Source organism: Pleurodeles waltl, chromosome 5, assembly GCF_031143425.1.
Source record: "Pleurodeles waltl isolate 20211129_DDA chromosome 5, aPleWal1.hap1.20221129, whole genome shotgun sequence".
Taxonomy (NCBI): Eukaryota; Metazoa; Chordata; class Amphibia; order Caudata; family Salamandridae; genus Pleurodeles; species Pleurodeles waltl.
The window spans coordinates 588,950,227-588,967,611 of record NC_090444.1 but is presented as its reverse complement, the minus strand read 5'-3'; the positions used below and the strand labels follow the sequence as shown (position 1 = coordinate 588,967,611).

General features: G+C 42.7%; 1 protein-coding gene across 8 annotated transcripts in view; it reads right to left on the bottom strand.

The window, feature by feature from the left end:
* Positions 1 to 17,385, bottom strand: part of CHRM3 (cholinergic receptor muscarinic 3) — a 3,010,830-nt gene that overhangs the window by 2,667,104 nt on the left and 326,341 nt on the right. For 4 of the 8 annotated variants that reach the window (XM_069234407.1, XM_069234404.1, XM_069234405.1 and 1 more), the window contains exon 3: positions 5,707 to 5,788. The exons of the other annotated variants lie outside the window; for them this stretch is intronic. The gene's annotated coding sequence lies outside the window, so the exon portion shown is untranslated. The remainder of the gene's footprint in view (positions 1 to 5,706; positions 5,789 to 17,385) is intronic. 8 annotated transcript variants of the gene reach the window in all.

Sequence of the window (17,385 nt, the reverse complement as noted above, 5' to 3'; positions counted from 1 at the left end):
GCAAATTGTTTTTTGGCCATTTCTGCCCCCCTTGGGGGCACATTGGCCTATTTTTTTAGGCCACAATTTTTTAGGCAGAAATCCCTAGACACCAGGGATTTTTCCTTTTTGTGGTCAATTTCACCCAAGGGGAGCGACCCGTTAGGAAAGGGTCGCTCCCCTGGGGGACAAATTTATTTAGAAACTACTTAGGCACCAGGGATTGGTGTATGTGTGTGTGTTTTGTTTGGCGGGGCAGTCCCTTGGGCAAGGGTCAATTCCCATGGGGGCACATTACTGTTGGCCATTCCTGCCCCCCCTGGGGGCAGATCGGCCTATTTTTGTAAGGCCCATCTGCCCCAAAGGGGGGCAGAAAGTCTATTAGAGGCCAAGGAAGATTTTTTTTCAGAAAAAGAGGGTGGGGGTATGGCCATACCTCCACCCCAAATAAATGGGGACAAAGGTGTTCTGCCCACCAGTGGGAAGATGGGGCAGTTACCCTCGATCCACTCCCCAGAGGGGGGGCGCAGAAAGTTTACTAGATGCCGGGGAATTAAAAAACGGAAGGGTGTAACAGTCTTTCATCTCTCCCCATGCACACTAAAACATCTTATCCCACGTCAAGGAAGAGGACATTTGAAGATTCTGGGTTTCGGTTTTACATTTGGGCCATGAGAGCTTGTCTAACTCTCAAAATTGTCCCACCTAGAAAGGTGAGGGCTGCACTTTTGTACTTTGGGACGCTGCCATGTAGAAAAGAAATCTACGAGACCTAGACACATCTGAAAATTAAACATCTATGGGAGTCCAGGGTGGTGTGCTTCACATGCACCCGAACCATTTTCTTACCCATAATGCCCTGCAAACCTCCCACTTTGCTTAGAATCACACATTTTTCCCACATTTTTGTGATGGAACCTTCCGGAATCTGCAGAAATACACGAAATTCCTACCACCCAGCATTGTTGCAGGTATACCGATAAAAAGTCTAAACCACTTGTCAGCCTATAAATGTTTTTTTTCATACTGCCCTTTTGGACCCACTTTGGTTCCTCCTCATTTTCTACATGTTTTTGGCTCTTCTCTGTCACAGGCACTTGGCCCACCTACACAAGTGAGGTATTGTTTTTACCGGGAGACTGAGGGGAACATTGGGAGGTAGAAAATTTGTGCGGGTGCGGTGATCACACACAGAAATGTGGGAATTTTTTTTTTTTTTTAAGTAAATTTGAGGTTTGCTGAGGATTCTGGGTAAGAAACCATTGGGGATCCACGCAAGTCACACATCCCTGGACTCCCTCGGGTGTCTAGTTTTTAGAAATGTTTGGGTTTGGTAGGCTTCCTTAGATGGCTGCTGAACCCAGGACCAAAAACCCAGGTGCTCCTCCCAAAAACAGGTAGTTTTGTATTTGATCATTTTGATGTGTCCACATAGTGTTTTGGGGCATTTCCTGTCACAGGCACTAGGCCTACCCACACAAGTGAGGTACCATTATTATCTGTAGATCTGGGGGAACACTGAGTAGATGGAAGTTTGTGGCTCCCCTAAGATTCCAGAACTTTGCAGCACCGAAATTTGAGGAAAAAGTGTTTTGATTTGCTAAATATTGAGGTTTGCTAAGGATTCTGGGTAACAGAACTTGGTTAGAGCCCCAAAAGTTACCCCATCCTGAATTCCGCTAGGTGTCTAGTTTTCAAAAATCTATAGGTTTGCTAGGTTTCCATAGGTGCCGGCTGAGCTAAAGTCCAAAATCCACAGCTAGGCATTTAAAAAAAACCACATCAGATTTCAATGTAAACATGTGATGTGTCCTTGTTGCATTTCTTGTCGCGGGCATTAGTCCTACCCACGCAGGTGAGGCACAATTTATATTGGGGGACTTGGGAGAATGCTGGGTGGAAGGAAATTTGTGGCTACTTTCAAATTCCAGAACTTTCTGTCACCAAAATGTGAGGAAAAGTGTTTTTTGTGTGCTACATTTTGATGTTTGCAAAAGATTCTGGGTAACAGAACCTAGTGAGAGCCCCATCTTGGATTCCCCTTGGTGTCCAGTTTGTAAAAATACACAGGTTTGGTAGGCTTCCTTAGGTGCCGGCTGAGCTAGATGCCAAAATCCACAGCTAGACACTTTGCAAAAACAGGTCTGTTTTCTTCGGGAAAATGTGATGTGTCCATGTTGTGTTTTGGGGCATTTCCTGTTGCGGGCACTAGGCCTACCCACACAGGTCAAGTACCATTTTTATCGGGAGACTTAGGGGAATGATGGGTGGAAGGAAATTTGTGGCTCCTCTCAGATTCCAGAATGTTCTGTCTCTGAAATGAGAGGAAAATGTTTTTTTTTTTTTGCCACGTGCACCACCGTTCTCTGCCACACTCCAGGCACAGGCTCCCAGCCTGCTTGTGCCAATCACAACGATGCTAAGAGCAGCGTTATGATTGGCTGGAGCATCATGGATGGGTGCTCCAAGGTAGAGTGGGAGCCTGGGCCTGCTATCTCCAACACGGCAACACAGTGACGGGTTGGAGATAGCCTTGTGCATGAGACGGCCGGCCACACATACATGTGCACTGAGGGGAGTGCTCTGTGCACTCCCCTCCAAGGCTGTCATCCTCCACTGGACCCGCCCCTTTAAAAATAAAACGATAATAAACATAGTTTATTTTCATTTTATTTTTAAAGGTTTGCAGCTGCTGCTGCTGCTGGCGGGGTGACGATGTTGGCGGGTGGTGACGCTCCTCCGCCATAGCAGATGAGCCGCCTCTGAAAGCTGCTTATCTTTATTCCCACTTTTCTCTTTCCTGTTGAATTTGCAAGCTTTCCACTGGGAGACTGAAGAAAAGGGCTTTAAAGAGGAGTGAGAAATTGTGTATTTTGTCCTAAAAATGCAGGAACAAATCCATGGAAATTTCACAAATGCCATGAATTTACGCTGCAGGAGAACAGTTCAAGCAGACAATGCCTCTCAGTGAGACAATTTCTGTGTGAAACAGTATTCCACAGGTGAAAAATTTGCTAAATTGAGAAATGAAAAATTTACAATTCTGTTAATTTTGTGAAGTTCAAAATTCTGAAATTTTGCAAATTTAAATAATTTGGTGCTTATTAGTGCCTTCTGTCCCCCCAGGTCATACTACCCAGAACTTTAGAAACTGACAAGTTATCAGCATCCATCATTTCCCAACTTAGTGCCAGACACTAGCAACCATCCATCTTGGCACCTCCTTCAGATCAACCTGCATTCCCTGTTTTCAAGAACTTGACTTGCCTTGTAAAGAGCATCCTGAAAGTTGAGGTTAGAGGCTACATGGATAGGCCTCAGGATCTTGTTATTGCTTCTCCAACCATGTTGGCTGATTAAATAAATATTGCCTTCTGAAGCAGAAAGTTAGCAGGAAGTTACAGAACTGTACTTTTATATTCATAGGTTGTAGCCAGAGGACAGGAATTGATTGATGGTGCCTCAAGTTAAATACACCTTGGTCTGAAAACTGATGAAAGAAAATGTGTTTAACAACCATGTGTTTTTTTTTATTTAGTTTTTCAAATGGTCAAGTGATGAATACTAATTTTCCCTCTAGAGAAAAATTATTAAACTTTACCTATTCCTCAGTGTAAGTGTAATTTTACCTCAAGCAACAAGCGGGCTTTCCATGTTCTGGCTGGTTCGCCAATTACAATGACTAGAGATTTGACAGGTGGAGACTTTCATTGCCAATCCCTAGATTGCAGAACTCTGGATTCCTAATAGGCAGTCCTCCATTTGCAATGTGCCACCTCCAGGCAAACGAGGTGTATCTCATTATCATCTCAGTCAACTAGTGGAACATCTATAATAAGTGACATAAGGTGAGAGGCCATACACAGCCCGATAGTAGACTACACATATACTACTAGCATGTGGAGGTGTGCTGATGGACCATGTGCACCCTTAAGGTTGGGACCACATTGATTGACTTAACAGCTGAGACATTTCAGCTCAGACCTGCTATGGAAGGCTTGGGCAAGTTGTAAAAGGGTCCATTCTTCCCAGAGCTTTTTCGGCCACTCTGACACTCTGCCATTTTCCCATATGGCTGCAGGCTAGGAGATTGCATTCAGAACTATATGGACTACTTGATCAACACTTAACTCAATGGTCCTATTTTAGTTTGCTCCCTCCTGCTGTGTGGCACTGGTTTTAATAATTTTGCCAGGGCTGATTTTGATCACCAGTTTGACCCGGATTCTGTCATTTTTCTAGCTGGAAATCAGGACTATTCTGAGTGATCCTTCTTGACCAGGACATTAGTGCCTGTATAAGAATATTACTCCCACAGCTGGATGGTATTTTTATGCAATTCGGTCTTTGGATGTGAATTATTTTATATCACAAGACAAATGCAATTCCAATGGCAGCTATCATTAACTCAATTCTTTTTCAGAATACTACTTTGTATTTCTGAATGTTGCAAGTTTATGTCATTGTGGTGTAATTTTTCAGATGTCATTCATCAATCTACTCATTTCTTGCAAAAAAATACTGTAGTCGGTTTGTAACCAAACTTTAGCAACAAGCATTTAGAACCATTTGTTGTGTTTTGCTATTTATGAACACTCAGCCTTGGCTCACTCAGTGATGGTAGATATGGGTGTTTAATCTTTAATAGCAGAAGCACCATTAAGGACATTCTCCGATCAGCAGATGATTCAAGAGATTTGATGTTCAAAAGTTTTATTTAAAAAAATGGCTTTGAAGCACTTGTGTTTTAGGAGGGAGAGAGCATATTAGGATATCCATGTCAGATTTTCAAGGTAACAACAAAAGCCACATTTGCCTAAAATTGATTTATGTAGAAACCAACAAAAAATTCAATGATTTTGCTTAAAATCTCTTATGAATCCTATACTCATGGACCAATGTGAGACACTCCTGACTTACATGCTAGAGAAGGGACTACAGGTGGTAGGAATGATACCCAATAGCAAAATTCAGGAGTTTCTGGATGATTGAAGGGAGCCAAACAATATATATATGGTTAATTTAGGGACCCCACCTGGAAGATAATCCTCTATCACCTTGCTGTCTTCTTTTGATTACCCAACCAAAAACCTAATGGGCATATTGAAGTTAAATGGTGAACATCTAATGGGATTGGAAAACCATTTGAGAAAAACAAACTGCAAACACAAGAAAATCAACTAACCATGTAACAAAAGATCATAGATTAGGTGCTTCGATTAGCACATTTACCTTAATAGTGGATGCCCCAAAAATATAGACATCTATCAGTGTAAGGTGCTGAACATCTGTATTTAAACCTAAACCTGATTAAATGGATGGCCATCTGCAACACCATATATCCTATTTTTGACTAAGTGGTTCAGATGTTTTGAGAGTAGACAAGAGACCATTTAATCAATCACAGCAAATAAGATGCTTTGAGTCATCTGTATACAGGCAGAATAGTAATCTCTAGGTAATTGTTAAAGAGACCATGGTTAAAGAGACCATGCAACAACTGAGGAGTCATAGATTACGAGAAGACCCATGGTTTACTCTACAAATCAAAGATATGAATCTGTAAATGAAAGGGAGAGGGGAAAGAAATTGAGACGTAATACGGGGAGGGGGCTATTTTGGGAACTTCTACAGCTGCTGTAGCCTGCTCAAGACGACTAGCTGGACAACATGGTCTAGTGAGCAATAAATCAAATGTTAATTGCCTGCAAATTCTCAGTTACTCACCTGTGCAGGGAAGATATTCAAGATCAAAACTCAGTCAGCAGCAGTAATATCAAAGTTCCTCCTCCCAGAGCCTGCGGACAATCTGAAAGGCAGGTGATGAAGCAGAAATGCTAATTAAGAATTCATTAATGACTTATGTGTGTGTTTACTAATGAAAAAATGCATAGAGAAATTAATAACAGAAAATAATGTGCACATTTGAAAATGTGTCCTCAGGGAGTGATCACCATATATACTGAAATGACTAAAAGATGCAGAATATTGAAAAAAATATGAGAAAAATGTACTAATATGTCATAACGAAATGTATAACCTATGTTTCATATTAATTCATATTCTTAAATTAGCCGGACTAAGGGCCTTGTTTCACTGGGCCTCGCTTGCTCTGACCGTGGAGAATTTCGAATGCTTCGCAAAGGACTGGTAACTGGAGAAGGAGATCTTGAACTGCTCAGAGTTCAAGCTGCTTAGCTAGAACATTCTGCAATGTACCAACGGACAGGAGATGATGAAGGCAATTTGATACAATTATGTGTAGTGTAGGCTAAATGTACTTTGCCAGGACTTGAACAATAGAGGCACTGACTGAAGAAACAGATGCAACAATTTTGTTACCTGAAGAGCAGGATGATGTTCTTATCGCAAGAAGAACCAATCAGTTTTATGGGACACAAGACATATGCAAACTCAAAGATTTGGTAAACGAAAACTATAGGATAATTAGTGGGATGGACTGGGAGACCCTAATAAAAAGTCATGACAAGGGGTGAGGAATCAGAACTGCAAGGAGAAAGTTGTTGACGTCAGGAGACGCTGTCCGAGGTGCTGATATTGGGCTCATACTCTGTGACCCTGATTTTTAGCTGACTATTTGGTGACCTGAGGACCAAGATTGACTAGCTATGAAATATGACTGACAATTTTGTGCCTTTTCTTCTAGGTATCAACTGCGCTGTTTTACAGAGATATCTCTCTTAGGTAGAATTTTTCTAAATTAATGTTTTCTCTAAATTGTTTTCGCATGAAGACCCACATGCTAAGGCTAATCTTGGTCAGGTAGGCTGTCAGGGGTGACATTGACGGTGACAAATGACTGACAAATTAATTTGCTGAATTACATTCTTAGTGCTGATATTCATAGCTTATGGTTTTGCATTGTTGCACATGTTTCCTTGGAGAAAATGTCTTTCTATTAATGGATTAATAAAGATTGATTAACAAAGACTGAATTAACGGATGATCAGAATTGTAATCAATAGGGAATAAAATGTGTTAACTCTTCCTGAGTAGTGGTTATTCTTGAGTATTATGGTTTAAAGCTGTTTTTCATAGAATATTCCTTGATTATTGATGCTACCTACCATTTCAGTGGTCACTGCATGTCTAGGATACTCCATGGGATTCAAAAGGTTCATTGACCTAATCGCGTCCCCTTATAAGTTTACTTACTAAGGACCAGGCGCGCTAGCACAGGTTAGGGTGCAGAATTACTCCTGCTGTTTCAGCCACGAAAAGAAGTGTGAGATTATTAGCTGTCACAAACTTCTTTCCTGAAGTAAATTGTTTTACTAAATGATCAGTCATTAGTTGAAAACGGACTTTCATAATCCTTGTACTATACTACTAAGGCCACTTTATCCTGTACATAAAACACATAAGGAATGTTCTGGATTTAATTTAATATCCCAGTTAGTTAATATATCTGCTCTGGATAAATAATTGAAAGTTTCAGATAACATTCACAAGTAAGAGCAGGGAGGCCCCAGTAGTTCAACAGTTATAGGTCGATAAAAAGATAAGTGACACTTTCTCGTTGCAGTAAGTGCTATGGAAAAAACAGTTATCGTTAGCGTTGACTATGCATGTGTTTTTCCATTGCAGAACATCACAAATCAACGATGGTCCCTGACAAACCTTTTTGATTTTCAGCTATTGTCCTTCCAAGGTGCAAATCGGAATATGTAATTAATCAGACGTTACATATACTCCCCAAATTAGTCGTAGCCTCATGCAAGTTCATTCTATTAAGGAGGTCATGTAGTCATAGATAATTCCTAATTCCGACATGTAAATAGTTCACAGTTGCTGACTCCGAACAGTAAGCATAGTTTCCTAGTTATACCTGATTAAAGAGGCGCAGGGTGTTGGCACAAATCCCTGTCTACAATTATGTTTAAATAAGTATTTGCATGGGAACGCCCCTGGCACCACTCATAGAGCACCCCTACCCTTGACACAAGTAAAGCGTTACTTTTGGTTACAATTTAATGCAAGTTGCGGTTTGCTTTGAATTGTAAATCCCTCCACTACACTTTGCATTGGGATTGTGTTAAAAAGTAATGCAAACCAGACGGAAAGTGTTTGTAAATCTAAGCCTGAATGTCTGAAGCTGCCTCACAGTTCAGTAAATAAAAGGTGCTACTATCAACAAAAGTTACAACAGTTTTCATTTTCAGAACAGGAAAACCCAGAACCATATTCAAATCTGTGATTCATACGTTTTTCTTGTTCCCAAATACCACTTTCCTATCCTCAAATCCACATTCATGACAAATGCCCCAAAATGATTTATTGTTTTATTAGGGAAATGACATGACATAAAATTGCTAATATTCTATAACATACAGGAATTCACATCTTCTAACTCCTCATTTATACGACAGAGCATGAACTATCATTTATGGACACTTTTAACATTTTTCTGAGCATAAAATAAACACACCACTTACAAAATAGTCACACATACCATCAGGAGTAGGAATATACCTACTTTTGCTAGCGCAGGCAACTGCTACCATTGATTCACGCACTGCCAATTTTGTACTTGTTCAAAGCTGAAACAATGACATTGTAGAAACTTCTTTCTTCCCCATCCCCCACTAAATAGATGATTTTTCTAAGCTCATTCCACACACAAACCGCGCTATATAGATTATTTTTCTAAGCTCATTCCACACAAAAGGCACACTTATGCTGACCTTTTTTTGTTGTAACATTTTTTATTATTTCATCACAAATTATCAAACACAGTGCAATAGTCAGTACAGAACAGAGGCATTATACTTAGCACACGTTGTGATGTCGTCGGTAACTACCAGGAAAATGGAGGCACACAGCTCAACAGTTATACATAGTCCTAGCCATCCACTCGGGCAGACGATGTTTCCATCCCATGCCACGTCTAGAGCCCACCTTACTCGCGATATTCGTTACAGCTTCTTCACACCTTTCCCATTTTTGGGGGACTCCCTACTCCGATAGAATACATCCTGTTCCTGCTGACACTACTCAATGTCCTGCTCCCAATCAGCAACTATTGGGGGCAACTGGGATCCCCAAGTCCATGCAACATTTCGCTTTCCAACCCCACTCCTACTACCAACCATAGTGTGGGGTATTTGGGCCAGTCCAGGTCCCCGTGTATGTGTAGGAGAAGCCATTTGGCATCTACTGGGACTCTCAAGTTAAGAACCATTGGCATCACCCACATTACTTCTCCCAATATGCCTGTATAGCAGGACAACCCCATATGATATGAAGAAAGGTACCCCCCTGAACATAGCCTCTCAAGCATAGGGGGGAGATTCTCTTCCCAATCCTGTGTAACAACGTCCTAATGTAGAAGGATCTGTGGAGTAGTCGAAGCTCGAAGCTGTACAAGTCTAAACCCTGTGTGGATCACAATAAGCCATGGTTCCTGCAATGCCTCAGCCCACTCATCTTCATCTAGATCCCCAAGGTCTGTACTGCACTTGTCACGCAACCCATTCAGATTATCAGGAGTGTTATTTTGAATCTTTTTGCAGGTGAGGGAGACAGCCTTGTCCTGCATTAGATCCAAGAGAAGTCTGTCCTCCAGAGGCGTCCACTCCGCCACTTCCTCTTCACTTGACAGATGCACCTACAGTGCATGTATCACCTCCAGGTATCAATAGTGCCTTGAGTTCGCAAGGCCATATTCTCTTTGGAAATCCTCAAATGACGTGAGAGTGGATCTCCTCACTAAGTGTTCAAGACAGTCTATGCCCAGAAGATTCCACTTAGAGAACACCCTCAATGTCCCTACTTCATTAAGATCACTGTCCCATAGGGGGGTTGGCTCCCTTCAATCTCCCAGCCCATCCCAAAATGTTTGTAGCCTCTGTTCATATCCCATCCACCATCTCAGTATGTGTGGGGAGTCTCCCTTTCCAACCCCCTCCGATACAATAGTGCCGATAACTTTGTGGTCCCATTGTGTTTCTGTCCACTCTTACTGCTGTCTATTGGTTGTCCGTATAAACCCAGTCATTTATCACAATCATTTGAGTTGCAAAATAGTATTTGAGTAGATCCAGGATAGCCGGACTGCCATAATACACCCACTTCTGGAACTTCTGGAGAGCTAACCGGGATTCAACCCATCCCAAAGCAACAGGCAGGCTTCATGATCTACACTATGGAAAAAGGCCCTAGATATTTGGAAAGGTGTGTTCTGCAGTGCCATTATCTTAAAGAGGGCAGCCTTGCCCATCAAAGACAGAGGTAGGGACCTCGAATTGATAACATCGCAGAGGAACCGGGCTGGAAGATCATTGAGGTTACTTTTCAAAAATTCTGCACTCTCCTGAGCGACACATATACCTAAGTAGGTAAAGCCCTCCAAAGCCATAGGAATACTATTCCTTAGGGGTAGAGCTGGCACCCCACACCTCCAGATTTATCCCAGTTGATGCAGAAGCCTGCATGGTCTGCAAAAATACGGGATACCTGTAGTACCATGTTAATTAACACAGAGAGCTGAGAGAGGTACATTAGTAAGTCATTCCCCTATATGGATATGCATTCCTCCCAGTCCCCCCTGCCAACTATATTCTGTATCAGAGGATCCTGACATACCCAGGCTGCCAGGGGCTCAAGGCCAAGCACAAAAACCATTGGTGATAGTGGACAGCCCTGTTGTGTTCCTTTTTTCAGTGTGAAGGGCTGCAAGAGTGTGTTGTTCACCCTCATCCTCACCATGGACCAAAAATACAGGAGCTTGACCCAGCCACAATATTTTGGGCCAAAGCCAAAATGCTGGAGAACTCCAAACAGGTATTCTATTCTATCAAATAATGCCATTCGCACATCTAAAGACATCACTACCACAGAGTCCAAGTCATCATCCTCTGTCGTATGAAGCACTCCATACAAATGCCTCAGGTTGAGTGTGGTGCCCCAGCACAAATGAATCAGATTAGTCTGAGTGAATCACAGTGGTGATCACCCTGTGCAGCCTAGTCGCTAAGACCTTGGCCAGGATCTTGGCCTCAACACTGAGCGGGGATATGGGAGATGGGCCTGCAGAATGCAGAATCTTTCAGTCTTATCTTGTTTAGGAATCACTACTATGGTTGTCATGCATTAGTCTAACAGGAGTTCCTCCTGCTCCAAGTCCCCTCTAATCATCTTCAGGAGGTGCTTGACAATCTTACTGGCCATGCCTTCATTTGGTTCACTGGGGAGCCTATTTGGGTCCACCACCTTCCCCAATTGTAAGCTCTGCAATGCCATAGACACTTCACCTGCTGTGAGATCACTGTCAAGTTCCTCAGTTAGAGGTCGGGGATGGAAGTCCCTAAGGAACTCCACACACTCCTCAAGTGCCATTGTGGAGGTAGAAGTGTACATCTTCTCATAGTAGGATGCAAATGTGTCTGCTATTTCAGTGCCACTACATCTCTCCACCCCTAAGGGGTCATGTATTTCTAGTACCCAGTTCTTGCCCTGTTCTGTTTTCTCTAACCATGCTAACAATTTACAAACCTTGTTGCCCACATCATACAAGCGACGTTGGGTGGCTAAGGCATGATCCTGTGCTGCCTGCTCTGCCACTTGTCTGAACACGGTTAGCTTAAGGTGCAGTTGGTGTCTGAGGGCTGGGTAGTCCCTAGCGAGGAGACGGTACTCAGTGTCTTGTATGTCAGTCACTCTCAAGCATCTCCAGGGAAGATCTCTACTCTCTCTTCCTACCTAAAATCATTGAGAGTGCATGTCCCCTGGCAACCATCTTGTATGTCTCCCATTGTTCACAAGCGAAGGCCACTGAGCTCATGTTTTCCTGCAAATAATGTTCAGTCACTTCCCAAAGTTTGCCTCCTAAGCCCTGTCCTTTCGATACCAGGGACTGATCTTCAGCACTACATCCACCTCTGGCATCCGGCCGTAGAATGTCATCCAAACTGGGGAATTAATGGATATACCCCATGCCTTTTGCATGGCATTTGAAAAAACCTGTATGCCTGTATGTGTTGTGTAAAGAGATAGTCTAGCCTAGAGAGGCTATTCACTTCCAAGAAGTAAGTCTATTGATGTTCAAGTGGAATAACCTCTGGGGAGTGCCTCTTTAGGTATTTCATTATCATTGATTCTATTCCCTAGACCATTTACGTGCCAGGTCAAGACATTTAACTTTTTTCCATCAGACTGCTGTGAAGACGATGAAGGGAGTGACCATCTGTCATCACTGGCCATTGGAAATCAAAGAGCAGTAGTGCCACAAGCCCCCATCCTCCTCCCGATCCTCCCACTCCGGCTGGACAGATCTGCACTGTAGACCAACAAACAAAAATCAGCAAACTCATCAAAAACAGAACTGTAAAGTAAGCCAACTCCTTTCTCCCAGCCCCCTTGCAAAGTGGGCTCAGAGCTGCCCATTACCCCAATTTGCAATGCACCTGTCACCCAGTAACATCAAATTCAAGCTATGGGTGGGGCTTAGGCCGCTTAAGAAAAAAACCTAGATTGAGCAAAATGTATGCCATCTCTCTGTTGTTTTTATTTTTATTTTTTAAACAAAAACCCTGAGAAGTGCCCTTTGCCCCAGTCCAGATTGGAGCAGTGGACCATGTGTTTCATTCAATTTAATGCTCCCCTTGAAGATGCAGCAGAGGCCATGTTTCACACCTTTCACCCTGGTTTACTTACAAACAGATCCACCTCTCTGTCCAGGGAGCACAGGACCGCTCCTCCCCAGGAGTCTAGTGTCCATTGTGCCCAGTAACTTTCTCTTCACAGTCATATGAGGCTCAACTTTTTTCTGCAGTGTCCTGCATCAGAGACACCAACTTCGTCCAATGTTGTTTCTCTCCTCCTCTCCTCCGCTTGTGTCCCTTTGGGTGGTGCTAGCCTTCCAACCAGTCCCATGCCCCTTGAGGTGTTGCTAAATGCCAGGCCTTCCCTTCAGCCATGATACACAGCTTGAAAGGGAACAGCATCATATATTTCAGTTTCATGGTTCGCAATGTCTTTTTGAGACTCTGCTCTGCTTGCTGCCTCTGTATGTTTAGTGTGAAGTGTGGGAAGAAGTGAATTGTTGCATTTTAATAGTGCACATCTCCCAGTGTTCGGGCAGCCTGCAGGATAGCATAGTGGTCCCTGCGAATGAACGTTCTCACAATAATGGTCCTTGGTGGGTCCCCGGGCTTAGAAGGAGGGATCAGTGTCCTGTGAGCATGTTCGATTGTGAAGAAGTTGGAGCATCTTTTCATCTGAGTGCGTGGGTAATGAGGTCCTCCAAAAAGAGATCTACACTGGGCCCCTCCACCATCTCTATTACTTCAGTATGCAGAAGGTCAAGAGGCCCTGAGGCCACACAGAGATAGTGTGGGGATCTTGAGGTAAGGAGGGAATATCTTCACCAGGTACCATCTACTGGTATTGATCATCGCACGCAAGCCCCCCTCAAATCTGTGTACCTGACCATGATGGCTTCTCTGCACATAAACTGGACCCAATGAGGTCCATTTTCTAAAGGGAAACAGCAGCACACAAGGGGCGTTGGATTCATGGGTGGATTAGAGATGATTGTAATTTCAGCAGCGGAGGGGAGTTACAGATTGGCCAGGTTCCCTGGTGCCAAGCCATGTCTCACTCCAACCTTTTTTAGGTATACATTTCAGTTTGCTTTTAATTTTAAGAAGGGAGAAGCAGGAATATTTTAAATTTTTCTATATATTTTCCATGACCAGCGCATTTGACAAACCTCTAGCCCCCCTTTTTGCGACCCCTCACTCTAAGTTACATCTGTTGTAAAGTTCTTCTTTGTAGGCAGACATTTCTGCAATATCAAGTGTTGTTTTAAAATTCTAATTCTTATAAATATGATTTCCTTCTTGAATGCAATAGGTGAAAACAAAGGGCATAAAATGCTTGAGGATCAGACCTAAAGTGTTTTGTTTTATATGTTATATCACTGAACTTTATAAATAAAGGGGTCACATCTGATCCTGTTCAGGAGGCCATGGGGCAGTCAGGCACTACTGGTCCACAACCTGAAGATTGAGACCTTTTCCAATTGTTGTTCTGGGGCCTGCCCTACTAGGCCTTACTATAGTTCTGCAAACTGGGCCATGTACGACTTTTTCCACATTTGACTCTCAGTAGTAGTGAGAGTGATCAGTCAGAAAAGCCTCAGGGAGGTTAGTTTGGGGGTACCGAAGTTCATGAATCAATACTACCCCCCGCAGCTCAGTAAGATCAATGTTCATCCCAGTGCTTCTGTTTGTAAAAATTGCGGGTACTTTATTACAATGAAAAATGTATGAATGAATAAACTTAATTTCTAATGCCGCAAATACCCGGCGGTGTAGGAATCTAAAGCATTATGAAGACAAAACTGCTAGGAAGCTCAGCAAGTTAAAAAGATTTTAAAAAACAGCCAAGATTTCAGCTGTTTATGAAAGCTAAGAAGTTGTGATTGGTTTCTGAGTTATAGTGGCATTTTGTTCCACAGCTGACAGGTGGCATAGACAAAACTACGGCCACCTGAGGAGACTTATTCTGTGGACCGAAACTGAAAAAGATGCAGCTGATCTCAAATTTCTATGTGGCTGATACCATCTGATTTTACTTGCCAAGCAGTTAGGACAAGTACTATACAAGGCAGGCTAGATACTCTGCTTTAAATCTACCCATTTCTTGACAGGGAGCCAGTGGAGTTCCATTAGGGCACTTGACACTGATTCATATTTAGGAAGTTTTCATTTGGAGACGAACAGCTCTATTCTGTAGGGTCTGGAGCTTTTTGAGTGCTGATTGTTGCCCACGCAAAGGGCATTATAATAATTAATTCTTGATAGAACCAGAGCAATGACTACTGATTTCTGAAGTTGTAGGGGAGTAAAAGGCAACACCTTCTTTAGGGACCAAAGCAGTAAAAAGCATGACAATGTCAGTTTGTTAGCTTGCTCTTTTCTTCAGCATCAAAAATTATCCCAAGGTCTCTTACATTAGATACAGGGTCTGGAGGAGAGCATAAGGCTTGTGGCCACCATGAGTGTCCCCAAAGGGTGGATTCCTTACTGTAAATATGGACCTCTGTTTTCTCTGAGTTTAATTTCAAACAACTAGCAGTGATCAAAATAACAATCTCATTCATACTTTTATTGACTCTTGAATCTATCTGCAACATTCTCCACCTTACTTGGGATTGAGACCTTGATATTGATATCATCATCATAGGCCACTGTGACAAAACCATGAGAATGAATTAACTTTACCACTGATGCTACATAAATGTTAACAAGCGTAGGGCTGAGAGATGACCCTTGGGGAACCCCACAAGGGAGGGAATAAGATTTTGAACAAAACTCAAACGAAAAACATAGAATTCAAACAAAAACAAATAATTCAATGAAACAGTCAATAATACATTACTACCCATTTCACAGGTTCAAGTATTTGTACTTTCAGAAGTCTCTGGCAATGAATCCAGTTACCTCTATGTGAGGAATTAGAGTATCGTATGTGCTGTTATTATGTGACCTCACATTGACCAACTTGGGTCCAGTCAGGATCATCTGTTAAACCTTAGCTAAACCCTAGGTAGCTCTGGAGTCAAGCAGTCAGGCTTAAACAAAGGAACTAGCATAAAGAATTTAGAAGTACCAAACCACCAGAGAAAGAAAGTCACAAAACATGAAAGAATTCCAATAGCAACTAATGAAAAGAGAGCATAGGTTAATTAATTTTGACATCAAAATGAACAAAATTCACTGGAGGTATCCAGAGATATAGTTTTTAAGTAAAAAAGTAAATCTAAGCTTCTTTACTCCTAAAGAAAAACAGGCATTGATAACAGCAAAGTTTGGAAAACTATGCAAAACTTTTGAAGAGTTGTGTTTGACTACTCCAGCCCACATTGGGAGACCAACTGCGACATGAATAAAAGTCAGGGAGGCTAATGAGAAGTAGTAAGACAGTTACCTTAGCACCAAAACAGTCTGAAGTCTAGTTCCAGGCTCTATGGGCAAACTGCCATAGATTTCAATAAAGTGGTCCTGATGCAAGGGATGCACAATGCTAAAGGTGCTGTAGGATGCTGATGATGGTGTGCGGTCAAAGGGGGCTGATGGGATCCTTCCTGGGGCTACTCCTTAGTCCACAGTGCAGGAGAGGTGACTTTGGCACAGGGGTTGATGGCCCCTGAAGTTCTCTTCATTACAGCAAAGGTCCAGTTGCAACTGGACTACTGTTCTCTAGTCACAGTGAAACCAGCAGTTTCCTTAGGTGAAGGACAGTGTCCATCTTGAGTGACTAAACTGCACTTTGATGACTTTACCAGTCAAGCAGAGTCGGGTACAACTTTTGCGCACTGAGACTTGGTTGTCCAGGCTGCACATTGGCAGTCAGTGGTGGTCAGGTTATTTTCCCCACTAACTGGCAAGAAAGGGCTACTTCAGCTTTTGTGGCCCTGGTGTTGTAATAGGACGTCAGCCAACTGACCCTTAGAGTTCACCTTGTCTGTCTAGGGTGACTTTTCCATGAACTGGGCACCACAGGCACAGTGCTCACGTTGCTAGCACAAGAAATCAGCAGGTGCAGTTCAGCGGCTGGTGCAGCCTCTCTTGTCAGGTCCAGGAAACAACAAGAAATTTCTCATTTGGTCCTCTCTCCAGTCCAGATGTGATCTGAGTTCTAGGTTCGAGGGTCCCACATTTATGCAGAGAAAATGACCTCCGGGATGTGGCAGTCACTAGCCAATCAGTCCAGCCCACTTCCAAGATGCAGAACCCTTCTCTTTGTGTTTGGAGCTTGGTAGCCCAGTCTAGAGTTGTGACTACCTGAGGGATATAAAACATGGAAAAAACAGTTTGGCAACTGGTCTCCCTTCTCTGTCCCTGAAGCCAACCTGTCTACCTCAACAAAAGAGCAGGCCCTCTTACGTGTGTCTACTATTTGCCTTTCAGAGGAGGATTCCCCCTTTGAAACTTGCCTTATTGGCTGATGCCCTGTGCAGCTTCCTTCTTGGCAGAGGTGACATCTCTCCCAACTGCAGAAGTCTATTGTCCTTAAGCCTGAGAGTAATTTACACTTCTCTCCAGGAGAGCAGAAGACTGTCTTGTGGCCAGTCTCTGTGTGTAGCCACTGGAAGAAATTGGGAAACAGAGTGGCAACCTTCTAAAAGTTGTTTGTACTTAATAGTGACATTAAATTCGACCTGGACATTAGGTTGGGTGTAATGTGACAATTTGATACATTGACGTACCAACTGTAGTTGTATTCAAAACTCAGTAGCTAGTATTTAACCTTGTACTCACCAATAGGGCTACTAGTCTTTCCATAGTAAAAACAACAATTTGGATTCTTAACCTTTAGGGCTTACAAAAATATGTGTCCTGCTTTTTGAAATATGGCACCCTGCCTTAGAGACCTGCT